Source organism: Macaca mulatta, chromosome 1, assembly GCF_049350105.2.
Source record: "Macaca mulatta isolate MMU2019108-1 chromosome 1, T2T-MMU8v2.0, whole genome shotgun sequence".
NCBI classification, from domain to species: Eukaryota; Metazoa; Chordata; class Mammalia; order Primates; family Cercopithecidae; genus Macaca; species Macaca mulatta.
Window position 1 is genome coordinate 9,268,538 of NC_133406.1, and position 14,772 is coordinate 9,283,309.

Consider the following 14,772-nt stretch of genomic DNA (forward strand, 5'->3'; position numbering starts at 1 on the left):
GGGCAAATTCATTAGCCCTGATATTCTTATTTGCCACAGGGAAAATAATATCTACCTTGTCTATCTTACGGAGTCATTTGGAGGAAAAAGTATTTTGAAAATGCCCTGAAGGGCCAATCAAATGGTCTTCCCTGAGTATATAAAAGCATATATACCTGCATTTTTCAGAAGTATCAGTTTCCCAGGGAAACACTTTAAATTTCTGCAGTAAGAGCTTTCTCTTCTTTACCTATTCTAATGTTTTACACATCAAAAGGTCCATAATATTTTACAGGACTCGTGGTTAGTAGTACAATGAGAATGTGTGCGGGGAACCCTGTCATATCATGGGAAATTCTCCAGGTTTGAAGGGAGCAGATGCCAAGTCTACTTTATCACTAACCAGTTTTGTGACCAGATCACAAATCACCCAACCTTCTTGAGCATGGGTCGCATTGCCTATACAATAGGATACACTTTGTAGGCTTGTGGTAAGGAACATGAGATCATTTGCATACAAAATATGGCATGGCCATTTTAATGTGTTTAACAATGCTAACAGGAGGAATGAGAGAAGGAATGTGTTTGCCATGTGTTGTTTGACAATTACAGCCACCAAGATACCTATATATTGTAGAGTTGTCCAAAACTGCATGAAACAGATGGTGTTTGTGGTGTAGAATGGAATCTTTAACCACAAACATTTGTCTCTGATCAAATCACTCCTTTCTACCCAAACACCTTCCATAGATTCCCATCATCTAGAATTCAGTTGGAGCTCTGTTGCCTGGTATTGGATGATTCAAAGCTGCTATTCCAACCGATATCGCATACTTTCACTGTTAGACCCCATTCTTCAGTCCATATAAACTGCTTCCCACTAACCAAATAGTCCCTGGAATTTCTTCTGGCACTGTTTATCCACCACCTAGAATGTTATCTCTCATTTTTACACGTCCTGGCCTTTAAGATTCAATTCATATACAATTGCCCTCATGATCTTTCTCTGAGCCTTATATTTTGAAGTACTCTCTTTCTTCGTTAAAATGCCATAAAGCATTTTTATTTTACTATTTTTGCCTTTTAGTATTGTTATCTATGCACATGATTTATCTTCCCAACTACAATGTAAACTTTTGAGGGTAGAACTCTAGCTGTTTCAGCTTCATAGCAGGTACAACTTGGTCTCCTATGCTGCACCAAATAAAAACTTAATGAATGGGTAAGGAATGAATGGATGAGAGAAACTATGCTCAGTGGTTAAGATAGGAGAATATCAAACTCTAACTCTCTTCAGGAGACTGGTGATTGGAGATAAACAGGTAAAGTCAGCCATATATAAAATTCTGAAGGAGAAATGTCTCGTAATGATTATATAATTATGTAGTTAAGTACTTAAGCACACAGATATTTTGTTGGAATTCAAGTTCACTACTACTACGCTGTGGTTACTGCTGTGCTTCACCTTAAGTTCCGTAGAGTCTAACTTAAAGCTTGTAGAACATATTGTAATCATTACGTTTCTGGAATTGATGGGTTGCAAAATGTCTGTCAGGGTTTGCAGCTTACAAAGGATAGCAGGGTTGAGAGAGAGAAGAGGTGAGGACTTGTACCTGATCCCGGCTTCAGAGTCCTTCCCAGCTCACAGGTAATTGGTAATGTCAGGAACAAAAAGATCTGGAGACAAGAAGTTGGATTTGATGATTTCTACAGCTTCATTCTCATTTTGCAGTTCTAGGTGCTTGGAGATTTCTCTGGCACTCTTGATCTGTCATTATGGATGTGTCAAATGTATCGCTTTGTTGGCTCCAAACAGAGTCTTCAAAGGGCAAGCGTGGAAATGAAAGAAAAGTAAGACGCGCTCTCCCTGCCTCGTACATCATGAGAAACAACAGATTCCCATCATGGTCTAGCTAGCCTGTGACTGATCCCTGGAGCACGAAACCAAAATGTTGCATTTCTTTCGGCTTACAACCCTGTTTATCATGCATTACTGACAGTAGGAAAGGATACTGACATTGTGTGGTCCAAAGAGTCCTCATAATTGCCTCTCCCCTCCAGTCACCTTTTTTTTTTTTTTTTTTGAGATGGAGTCTTGCTCTGTTACCAGGCTGGAGTGCAGTGGTGCTATCTCAGCTCACTGCAACTTCCACCTCCTGGGTTCAAGCGATTCTCCTGCCTCAGCCTCCCAAGTAGCTGGGATTACAGGCACGTGCCGCCAAGCCCAGTTAATTTTTGTATTTTTAGTGGAGACGGGGTTTCACCATGTTGGCCAGGATGGTCTCGATCTCTTGACTTTGTGATCTACCTGCCTTGGCCTCCCAAAGTGCCAGGATTACAGGCATAAGCCACTGCGCCCAGCCACCTCCACCCATCTTATAAGTGAAGAAACCTTCCTTTTGTTACTCATTCCTGCACACATAGACAGTGGTCTAGGAATCCTACGAGGGTCTGCTCTCAGGTGAAAAGGAGGTTTGAGGTGAAAAGGGATGGCAGAATGAACTTGGCTTCCCCACTTCTAGCAGAGCATAGTGTTATTAAAGGACAGGAGGGCTCCTACTGTAGTTCCACAACCAAGAAAAATACTGGAATAGAAATAACATAATCATGGGGATTTTTATCAATTGAAATACATGCATATTCTGCCTGTTAAAAAAAGCAGAAAATGATTTGATATGTCTCCATTCAGCAAACATGGTGCCAGCTTGGATGCTTGATTACATAACAGAATGGAGAAAAACACACCTCCTCTAAAGCTACACCCTTTCTCAATCCCAGGATAAGACTTTGTTTTTGAAATAGCTGTGGGAGACAGGACTAAAACAACTAGCATTTCCTGCTGTTCTCTGAAATGTTCCTATTTTTCACTGGTGGACTGCTGGCTGGGGAACTGGTCACTAAGCTTTGTCAGTATGAAGCCAGTATGCCCCTCAGTTGAAACAAGAGGTCACACCAGGTCATTGGCTGGAATCTGCAGCCAGCTGCATCCCCATAAAATACCATCCGTGCCGGCACACACATAGCATGGATCTTTTTCTTCTCTACAACTGTATCTCCATCAACTCAAAAGAAGCGGCAAGGACATGATGCAATGTTGGCAATTTGGATCTTTGATGCTTATTAACTTGACATTGAGTCCCCCATGCCTACTTCCATTCAATTTGTTAAAACCTAAAATGTGGTAATTCAGGTCCATGTTCGTTCATTCTTCTGAATCAGCAGGCTTCTAAATTTTTAACTGTGTCCTATGGAAATAAACACAGTTTTCTTTGTGACCCAGTGCACACACATACACGGAGAAATAATTTTCATGTGATAATACCTCACTCTGTGGGAGGTACTTGGACGTCTTCTATTCTATGCCATTCAAAATAAATACAAACGTTCTTCCTAATGCGCTAAGTTGATTTCATGACTTGAAATTTGAAAACCATTGTTTAAACCTCGAAAGGCTTTGATGGTCGAAAACCAAGCCTTATCAGTCTCCGTCTCCTAGAGTGCCTTTGCACATAGAAGAAAGCCAAGAAATGTTGTTAAATAAATAATCATTTTCCAAGTGAAAAAAGAATCTCTTCGACAGCATTGCCCAAACAATCTTTTTCCTTCCCTATTTGTGTTGCAGTTGTGCAGCGAACATAGTGGGCATTCATCAGTTGCTTACGGAAGGACTACAGAAACCTTTAAAAGATTCATGCTTAGTGTCTTCATTGACTTAGTGTCTTCATTGAAGGAAGGAATAAGAAAAGGGGAAAGAAAGGAAGAAAGGCAGAGCCAGCTCTGTTCATCTTCAAACAAAAGATGTAAAATGATGCTGGCACGGAGGATCCGGAAAGACTGAAGATCTGCCCAGTTTCCTGTTGGCCAGCGAGATATCCATGTGGTTTATAATTTAATCATTGCTAGACAAAACACTGCTAAAGGGGGAAACATGTTTAAATCACAATGGCAATTTAAGGTAGAATATGACTTGTCCCTTGACATCTAGCCCCATTACCTGAATCTTCAGTAAACTGATCCTCTAGAATCTCCAAGTAATGAAAATGACCTAATTCGCCTAGAACCAAAGCTCACCCATATTTCCATTTGCTTATCCTGTACCACTGACTTTAGACATACAACTGAGTGTATGTGTTAAACGTAAGCCTCAACATGTTTATGTAAAAAAAATTTCCCTAAGAAAATATATTCAAGGTATACCCAGTGAATATCATTGAGAACTTTGTTACAATTAGTGTGGTACTAGTTCGTAGGGTAGAAAAAAGTGAAATCTGAACAGTTCTCAGTCTAGTTGGTGGAGGCAGCTGCATACACAGTAAGCCATGCTACTGTACTTCAAGTGTTGTGCTATAGGTCTGAGCAAGGGGCCATGAATACTCAGAAAGATAGCCAGACTTTCTGCCTTCAGGGGGAGTGATGATTGAGCAGATCTTTGAAGAGTGGGTGGGAATCACCTAAAGTCGAAGGATAAAGAGCATTTGGATCAGTGGGGAGTGTATGAACTTGGCTGTCAGGAGCAGGTAAGTGTAGAATGCTTTGGGGATTGCTTAGTGGGTGGGTATTTCTATTGCCTAAAGGTCTACGGTGCAGGGAGAGAGAATAAGCCCCTCACCAAGTTCGGGAAGCTGAGGCAGGAGAATCGTTTGAACCTGGGAGGCAGAGGCTGCAGTGAGCCAAGATCGTGCCATCGCACTCCAGCCTGGGGGACAGGGTGAGACTCTGTTTCAAAAAAAATACATTAAGTTGAGAAGAAACGTGGGTATCATAGTAGGGAGTTGAGTATTTATTGAACGTTTAAACATGTACTACTTTGCTTTTTCTCTAATTGTTGAGTGTGTGCAAATTTTATCCTCCCCAGTTTGTGTGTGTGTGTGTGTGTGTGTGTGTGTGTGTGTGAGACGTGGAAGTATACAGCCAGAAGGGGATTGAGGTTATTTAGCACCAAGCCACTAATTTTATACATGAAGAAACAGAAGCATAAGTCATTTAGTTAGAAGGGTCTTTTCCCGGGGACTGGAGAGAACTCAGCTATGTATCTATTTGCATACAGATAGAAAGTAATCTTCCTGCTGCTGTTGTATAGACTGGCTGTTAGTCAAGAAGAAAAACAGCTCATTGTTTATTTAAATTGAGCAGGAAGGAAATGCAGGAGCAGGTGGGTGTAGCCGATAATCTCACTATTCAGGACATCAGGACACAAAGGAGTATGGTATAAAGGTAGCTTTGATTTGGACACTTTCCAAGGGAGCTGAGCTCCAGAAGCACCAGAAGGACTTGGTAATGAGGCAGTTTTATGGCTAAAGTAATCCCAAGCCAGAGCCTTCAGAGTCCACCAGGGAATCTGTTACACTCAGTTATCAACAGCATGCACGGAAGGTTGTCCCCTCCTCGGGAATGTATCAATAAAAAAGTTAGTTCTCCTCAGCCAGCCTTCAGGAATTCCTCTGCTTGGTAACAGTGAGGTTTTGGGGAAAGGCCAAAATCCCACGAATACCGCTGGGTCTGAGAGTATTAGCCTCTTTTGTTGAGTCCTGGTTTTGACCTCCACTGGGATGTAGTGTGAGGGCCAAAGGATAAGAGGTGACCCAGGAAGATGCTCCTCTGAAAGTCACCACCTGGAGGAGTTGGAGAGACTCTTCCTTTCACCTGGTTCTTCTCTTGGTTTCCATGGACATCAAGCCTGAGTCTAGACTATATTCATCCTAGTCATAGGACAAAGCCAGGGTTTCTTTGCAGGAGCAGTCAAGGAGCTTGCTTGGAAAGATCCTATCCCAAGCGGAGAAAGAACTGACGTATATAGACCTGACGCAAGGAAAAAGCTTTACTTCTAGAGGGAGTGACCAAGTCAGCTTAACCTCTGGTCCAGGCTGGCCCATACCTACAACAAGGGAGGTGGACCCCAAATTCAAGTCAGTACTGAAGAACAGCTTCATTAAAATATCTGTGGGGACTGAGATACAAGGCTTTGTAGCTTATGAAATCTGCACAATGGTTCCAGAGATGGTTTGTTTTTTTTAATTTTTTAAAAAATTTTATTATTATACTTTAAGTTCTAGGGTACATGTGCACAACATGCAGGTTTGTTACATATGTACACATGTGCCACGTTGGTGTGCTGCACCCGTTAACTCGTCATTTACATTAGGTATATCTCCTAATGCCATCCCTCCCCACTCCCCTCACCCCATGACAGGCCCCGGTGGGTGATGTTCCCCACCCTGTGTCCAGGTGTTCTCATTGTTCAGTTCCCACCTACGAGTGAGAACGTGCAGTGTTCGGTTTTCTGTCCTTGCGATAGTTTACTCAGAATGATGGTTTGGGCATTTGAGCCAGAGCGACTCCATCTTGAGTGAGGGCTGGGAAAAATGAGGCTGGGACCTGCTGGGTTGTGTTCCCAGAAAGTTAGGCATTCCTAGCCTCTGGATGTTTATGGTAAAGGGAACAGACTGATGACATTTACTAAACAGGCCAGACTCAGGAGTGTCCTGATATCCCAATATCTTGAGAACAGAAGCATTCCTAATTTTGCTCTAAAGATAATAATATTGATACGTGCAAAATATAGTAATTAAGAAAATTAATCCTTTGTCACAAACCCATGTAGCAGAGCAGCATGTCCCCATGATCTTTTTTTTGATTCTGTATATAAACACGTATTGCATCTAGGATGAACGTGTTCTTCCTCTTACTCTTGGGAATGCGTTACTCTGTCTATGGAGCAGCTGTTGTTTCACTGTTTTACTTTCTTCATAAATTTACTTTTTTGCACTGCAGACTTGCCCTGAATTCTTCCTCGGGTGAGATCCAAGAACCCTCTCTTAAAGTCTGGATCAGGACCCCTTCCCGGTAAGAGTTTCTCTATTGCTAAGGAAGGCTGGGAGGGTTTCTTAGCATGTTCAAGTAAGGAATGACTACAGCGGAGGCTGCTTCCCTTTCTAAGAACGAAGACAAACACTAGGGATTTTGCTAAGAAAAAGTCATTCAAACTTGTACACTTTGCCATGGAAATACAGATGTGCTTAATGGCAGCACCAGATTCCAGTTTGCTTTCTGCAACTGTGGCAGCTTTTTGTTTTTTTTTTCTTTTCCCCCTCAGTTTGACAAAATTATAAAGGAAGAACAAAAATGTGACAAAAGGTAACTGGCTGGCCATGAACCCGTGAAAAAGCATGACCTCCTCCAGAAATCAGGGGGCCGGCCGTACAATGGCAGGACCATCAGGCTCGCATGCAGCTGCTTCCTCTCAAGTGATTTTACCATAAAACATGCAGTGACAGCTTCTGTCCTAGACCACAAGCAGGCAGAGTTAATTATTTTCTTCATTTCCATAAAGGTCAGAAACCAAAAATGAGCATGACAACTGAGGCAAAAGTGTGATGGTCTTTCGGTAAATACACAGAGAAAGCACATCCCATAAAGCGTGCTAGCGGTTGTTTGCCTTTTGGAAAGGATGCTTCTAGGAGGAAAATAATAGTTTCTAACTGCTTAAAAGCGTTACTGCCTAATTCCTCATAAAACACACAAATACTGGCTTTAATCTATATAACACCTGATTTCATGGCCAGGACACTTAGCCAGTGGTATTCCAGAATGCTGTTGGCCAAGGATCCTCCCCTCCCACATGGCACTTACATGTCCGGCTCAGGCAGCCCCAGGCCTCACATGTGCAATTGAACTTCTGACTTAATTTGCAGAGGACAGATATTTGCCAGGCTATGCTTGAAACGACAAACTATCTCTTTTCTTAAGACTCCCAACAGTTCCATCAGTCTGTTTGATATTCTTTCTATAACCACAGACAAAATTAGAGGATGAGTTCTCATTTTTTCTGTTTATGTCTGTTAAAATGGCCAGAACACTTACCATGATAGGGTCTGAAACAGATATGTATTAAACAAGTCAAAGAAAAATGGTTCCTTCCAGTATTCTGACGCTGTGTTCCCTTAATTGATCAAGAGGGCATTGGTAAGGCACTTGGCAGAGAGGGCTCTGAGGAAGGCCCAGCAGTCGGCCATTCTCCTGTTCTGTCCAGTCCCAAGGGGAGAGACCACCAGGAGCTTCCTCTGGTGTTCATACATCAAAGGATTATAGATGGAATTAAGGCCTTAGAAACCATCTCGTTCAATATCTTCCATTTAGAGTTAAGAAAACGGAGAGGGGAAATGACCGAGTCAGCGTCTCCTGACTGGTGAGGGTGCACTTGGGTTGGCCCTGTTGTCCTGACTCGCTGGGCTGTGCTCTTTCTTCTAAGCAATGCTGCTTTTACCTCTCGGTGACATGTGACAAAGTAGTCAATAATAACGAAATGTTATATGGCACTGCCCTTTCTTAAATGTACTTTTAAAATACAAAGTCCATATTAAAAAAATAAAAATCCCATACACAAAGCAAGCCAATTTTGAAAATCTCATGGAATGAATAGGGGAACTTTCCACCTCCTCAAGCCCATTGGTACGAAATGTTCTGAAATTAGGAGACTGAGGAACCACCAGTCAAAAATGTGGTTGTTCCGGGGGTGGGGTGAGAGGCTGTAGGGTGGTCCTGCAAAGGCTGGGTATAGGAGGCTAGTGGTGTCCACAGCTCAGGGACATCATTGGTCCTCTTTGCTCACAGGGACAATGTCACCATGAATGGCCTTGTTTTCTTGTAAGTAACTCTTTTTTTTTTTTGAGATGGAGTCTCCCTCTATTGCCCAGGCTGGAGTGCAGTGGTGCAATCTCCACTCACTGCAACCTCCGCCTACTCGGTTCAAGTGATTCTCCTGCCTCAGCCTCCTGAGTAGCTGGGACTACAGGCACGCACCACCACGCCTGGCTAGTGTTTTTGTGTTTATAGTAGAGACGGGGTTTCACCATATTGGCCAGGCTGGTCTCAAACTCCTGACCTCGTGATGCACCCGCCTCAGCCTCCCAAAGTACTGGGATTACAGGCGTGAGCCACCATGCCCGGCCATAAGCAACTCTTATCCACGTGTGTTCCACAGACATTTCATTTCTGAATCCTCATTTCTTTTCTGAATCCTGAAGGCATCATGTTAAATTTCACATACACCGCTTAAGTCACACAAATTTTGACTGAGGGTGGAGAGGTAAAGAATGTAATATTAATATATTTTCTAGCACTTTGCATGTATTATCTCTTTTAGTCCTAACAGCAACCTCAAGAAGTTAATCTTTATTTGACAGATGTATGAATGTAAGCTCAGAAAGAATTTCCACAAATACTTAGGACCACTAAATGAGCAGAGCAGGATGAACTGAGTTCTTTCAGATTTGAAAATCCACGATGGTTTAAAAAGGCACATTTCCCAAGTGGTCCATCCTAAATGACAGTTCCAAGGCCCAGGTATCATTTTGCTATTAAATTCCTTGAAATAATCGCAGAGATTTCAAATACCAAGTATTTTTCAAATTCTTTAAAAATAGAGGTAGGTACAGTATTTGAGTAGAGATAAAAATAATAATTATAAGGGGCTCTTAGTTGGTGTTTCTATGTGTCAGGCAACGTTCTAAGTGCTCATTGGACATTAACTCATTTGATTATCCCAGCAATTCTGAGGCTCTGAGGGAAGTACTACTGTTATTCTCATTTTAGAGACAGGGAAATCGAGCACAGAGAGGGCCAGTAATTTTCCCAAGATCACACAGTAAGTGGCAAAGCTGGGTTTCACATCGAGGCAGTCTGCCTCTGAGACCCTGCTTTAACCACTCTGCGGTGCCATCTGTCCTAGCCTTCCCCAACCTGAAGACCACATGAGTCAAACAATTTTTAGTAAAACGGTTATAAGATGAAACACAAAAGATTGATAAATTGAAATTTATCTGAAAACACACGCTTTTTTAGTGTGGAAAATAAAATACGGTAACAGATAGCTCGTGTTTTATAACTCTCAACTTGCTGGAATAATCCTTGATCTCAATGGAAACCAAGCCAATCAACATAAAAAATTTAAAATTTCCTTCCTTTTTCAAAAAAAAAAAAAAATTCACTTCTTGCAGTCAACTGAACTAATTCCTTCCCTGTCCCAGGGGGCTGTACCAACTGGGAAAGCCTTTGACCAAACTGACACCAATACCATAGCTTTTGGTAGGAGAGGCCCAGACTTGCAAAGCTAGCGGGTTTTCTTACTTTATAATTGAGGAAACTGAAGCTCAGAAAGGCCAAAATTCCCATTGTTGGAATTAGACTTAGAACTGTCAGTTCTACTCATATCTACAGTTAAACAATCCACTTCAGCGCAGAGATTCATTAACTTCAGCCTGCTTTAATCACAGAGATGGAAAGAAATTAAAACAAAGCAAAAACAATAACAACAACAACAAAAGCAACATCAAGGACATTTCAAGAAAGCAAGTGTCTGCACACCTGCTGCAGCGGGTCACATAAAGTCACAGATCTAGCCCTCGTAATGCATCCCATCCATCAGCAGGTCCCTTTGGCTCTATTTTAAATTTGCCCCAAATCTTAGTCCAAGCCATGACCACCTCCTGAAAGTCTCTTAAGTGGTCTCCTTTGTTCATCTTAGATCTCCTTCCATCCGCTGTCTGCACAGCAGGCAGAGTGACACTTCCAAAACATAACCCAGATCACATCATTCCTTAGCACAGGATCCCTCTGATACCTTCCATTTTCTTAGAGCAAAATCTGCATTGATATTCTTGCTCCCAGCTGCCTTCCCAATCTTATCTCACACCCCTCTCCCTTTGCCCACTGTTCTCTGTCCGTACTGCATCGATGCTGTTCCTGGACTGCTCCAAACATGCTCCCACCTCAGGCTTTTACACCTCCTCATTTGTCTTCGTTGACGTGGTCCCTTCCCAGAGAGCACCCTCACTTCAATCAGTTCTTTGCTTAAATGTTATCATATTAGACTGTCCTTCCCTGAGTACACTATATAAGCCATCTTATTCATGCTCTACCCTTTGTAATCAGTTTTCTTCATGCCAGTTATGGTCCCACAACATTGTGTGTGTATATGTGTGTATGTATATATACACCTGTGTGTGTATCTATGTGTGTGTACCTATATAGGTGTATATATATCTATGTGTGTATATATCTATATGTATGTATATATACGTGTATATTTATGTGCATGTGTCTGTGTGTATTTGTGAATGTGTGTATCTACGTGTATGCATATCTATGTGTATGTAACTGTGTGTGTCTACGTATGTATATATGTGTCTGTGTGTGAATATCCGTGTGTGTACATATGTGTATCTCTCTGTGTTGACGTGTGTATTTGTGTGTCTATTTGTGTATGTGTATTTGTTTTTCCTAACAGAAACGTAATCTCAAAGGCAGCAGTAGCTGTGTTTACTTCACCATTGCCTCCCTTGTGTCTAGAATGTAGTAGGTGTTTAATAAATATGTGTTGAATGAGGAATAAATAATTTATGATAAGAACAGAAATATGAAACACAAAGTTAAATTGTCTCCCATGTGTTAGAAAAAAGAATGTAAAGAATTACATGCTGCACTTTATAATGATTTTTTAATTTAAAATACATTAAAGGTGTTCTAGTATTTCATACTTAGATACTGTAAAAATATTTGCAGTTCAATGTGATTTACTGCCTCGAATGAATTCATGAACAGGTAACGTTTTACTGTTAGGTGGTAACTATGTTGAATTTTTTTTTTTTTTTTGCGGGTTAAATTTGTATTTATAAGATTTAAAAATTATCCGTGCATAGTAAACTATATGATGCTTATTAGGTTTATACAATCTCTTAGCAAAAATAATATGAGTAATAGGTAATTTTCAGTGAAATGTGCTATTTCTAGGCACTAATCTAAACCTTTTACCCACCCTATGCCATTTAATCTTCAAGAAGCCTGTGTGGTAGGTAGGAACTGTCATTACCTTCAACATATAAATGAGGAAGCGAAGACACAGAGAGTTAAAATATCCTAAATGAGGTCACACAACTAATCAACAGTGGCCAGAATACAAAAAGGCAATTTGTCCATTCTTCTATTCAGTCATCCATTTTTTAATTAAAAAAAACCACCTCTGTGTACTTACAATCTACCAGGAACTGAGTTATGTAACAAGGATGCAAAACAGTGACGTAATCTCTACGGTCATGATGATCCCGGCATAGGACAGAGGAGTGGACCAGATGTCAGGCTGCCCAAGAGACCAGCTCCACCTGGGGAGACAGAAATCAGGCAAGGAGTCAGTTCCTTCTCCCACTTTGGATTCCTGTTTTTAATGGTGGAGTCATTAAGCATCATAGAATGATCCAACGTCTCTGTTTTCCCTCCCTAGAGTCTTCAACTGAAGTCATAAAAGAAAGGGACTATTTCAGTACCAAGTTACCTAAGTGTTAATGTTTGGTTCTGTGGGTGGCCTTGAATTTGTAACTTTGCAGCGTGCCACTCTTGCTTCATTTCATCCAGGTTTTTCTTGACATCTGAAGAGGCAGTATCTCTAGGGAGTATATTTTTGTATTTCTCCATATGTTGCTTTTTGTCTCCTCACATATATTGCCAATAAGACTTGTGAGTTCCACCACAGGCCAGCTCTGCAACTTATGTTTAGTGTTGGCCTGGAAAGAAATATTATTATTTTCATTGGTTCATGTCTTTTCCTCTATTGTAGAAATGATCTTTTCCTGCATTTTCCCTCAACAGATTGAGGCATTTTCTTCCATCTTATTTGATCCGTATTTTGTACATTGCTCACAGGTTTTTCTCATTCAGGATCGTGTTTGCTTCTACCCTTTATCAAAAATCTCTTTAACAAAGTACCCTCCTCCCATATTAACCCTGTAGCTCTTCCAGTGATTACGTTTCCCGATACTTTTCATTTTTCCTTTCCTGTAGATTAAGGTATTTTTTTTGCATATTTGGTTCTTTGCCACAGTCCTCTCCTTGAAATCTAGGCTACATTGACCTTGGTTTCCTCCAGAACATGGCTGCCACGTAATACTGAAACCAGAGATGCACTGATGCTGAAGAACTTTCTTGCTTCTCTCTCTCTTTCTCTTAGGTAGTCACTTTGCAGTCATATTCAAGTATGCCCATCGAGCATATTTACTCATCTAATGTTTCCCGTGTTTACAGAACAAATGGCAACAGGGACTATAAGATAGCAAAATGCAGCATCTCTTAAATTCCTTACAACCAAATGGGGAGCGAGGGTGGTGGGGATGAGCATATGTGATTTTAAAAAAGATTTTTTAAAAATTGTAGTAAAATACATGTAACATAAAATTTACCATGTTAACCATTAGGTGTAAAATTCAGTGGCATTAAGAATATTCGCAATGATATATATCCTTCCCTTGAATATTTTTCATCTTATAAAACTGAAACTCTTTACCCATTAAACAATACCTCTGCATTTTCCCTCTTCCCAGTTCTCAGCAACCAGCATTCTATTTTTGGAGTCCACAAATTCCACTACTCTATGTTCCTCATGTAAATGGTATCGTATAGTATTTGTCATTTTGTGACTGGCTTATTTCACTTGGCATAACGTCCTCAAGGTTCATCTATGTTGTTGAATGTATTAGAATTTCCTTCCTGGACAGGCGCAGTGTTTCACACCTGTAATCTCAGCACTTTGGGAGGCTGAAGCAAGAGGATCACTTGAGCCCAGGAGTTAGTTCAAGGCTGCAGTGAGCTATGATCGCACCACTGCACTTCACCCTGGGAAAAAGAGCAAGACACTGTCTCTAAATAAAAAAAAAAAAAAAAAAAAAAAAAGAATTTCCTTCCTTTTTAGGACTGAATGATATTCTGTTGTATGTACACATTACATTTTATTTATCTATTCATCCATCAATGGACACTTAGGTTGTTTCCGTCTTTTGGCTATTGTGAATAATGCTGCTATGAACGTGGGTATCTGTTACATCATGAGTAATTCTTTTGTTTTTTGAGAAAGCGTCTTGCTCTGTCACCCAGGCTGGAGTGCAGTGGCACAATCCCAGCTCACCGCAAGCTCTGCCTCCCAGGTTCATGCCATTCTCCTGCCTCAGCCTCCCCAGTAGCTGGGACTACAGGCACCCACCACCACGCCCGGCTAATTTTTTGTATCTTTAGTAGAGACGGGGTTTCACTACGTTGGCCAGGACGGTCTTGACCTCCTAACTTCGTGATCCACCCGCCTCGGCCTCCCATACAGGCATGAGTCACCGCGCCCGGCCCACATTGTCAGTAATTCTAAAACTCAAAGTCACAGAACGACAATAACATACATACACGAGAACTTACAGCCGTATGTAAGTGCCGAGTGTACTGTGGGAATCACTGAAATCAAGTGAGAACTTTATAGAAGATGGAATTATTGAGCAGCACTTTCAAGGTACCAAGAGATAAGATTTGAAGGCAAACAGAGAGGGAGGGCGCTTGGCATATTTGTATTGTGCATATAATAATCATAAAAGTTGAGAAATAAATGATATAGAGGGCGGAGCAGGGATGGGATGTTCTTTAGGCTAGAATAGATAGTGCTGGCCTGAATAGATGAGAAGAATGCTAGTGAATTGATATAAAATATTAATGACTATGATTTTAAAGTTTTCACAGAGCAATCGCTACAATGAAGCAATTGTGAATTTCTCAGAATTAAAAAGGTATCCACTGGACTGTAGGTCCTGTAAGGGCAGGCCTGAAGCAATTTGCTTTGCCCATCCCTGTAACCCAGTGCCGATCACAGCGTGTGCACTGGCAGGTGCTCAATAAATGTATGTTAAATACATGAATGAATGCATGAACTGCCAAGGATGATTGCCACTGATGAAGATGGGCTAAAGTTGAGAAGGCTGAAGTTGCAGGTTT

At 41.2% G+C, this 14,772-nt stretch overlaps 1 protein-coding gene across 8 annotated transcripts in view; it reads right to left on the minus strand.

The window, feature by feature from the left end:
* Positions 1-14,772, minus strand: part of CHRM3 (cholinergic receptor muscarinic 3) — a 522,214-nt gene that overhangs the window by 75,931 nt on the left and 431,511 nt on the right. For 6 of the 8 annotated variants that reach the window (XM_028843487.2, XM_015126492.3, XM_015126482.3 and 3 more), the window contains 1 exon segment: positions 12,008-12,134. The gene's annotated coding sequence lies outside the window, so the exon portion shown is untranslated. 8 annotated transcript variants of the gene reach the window in all.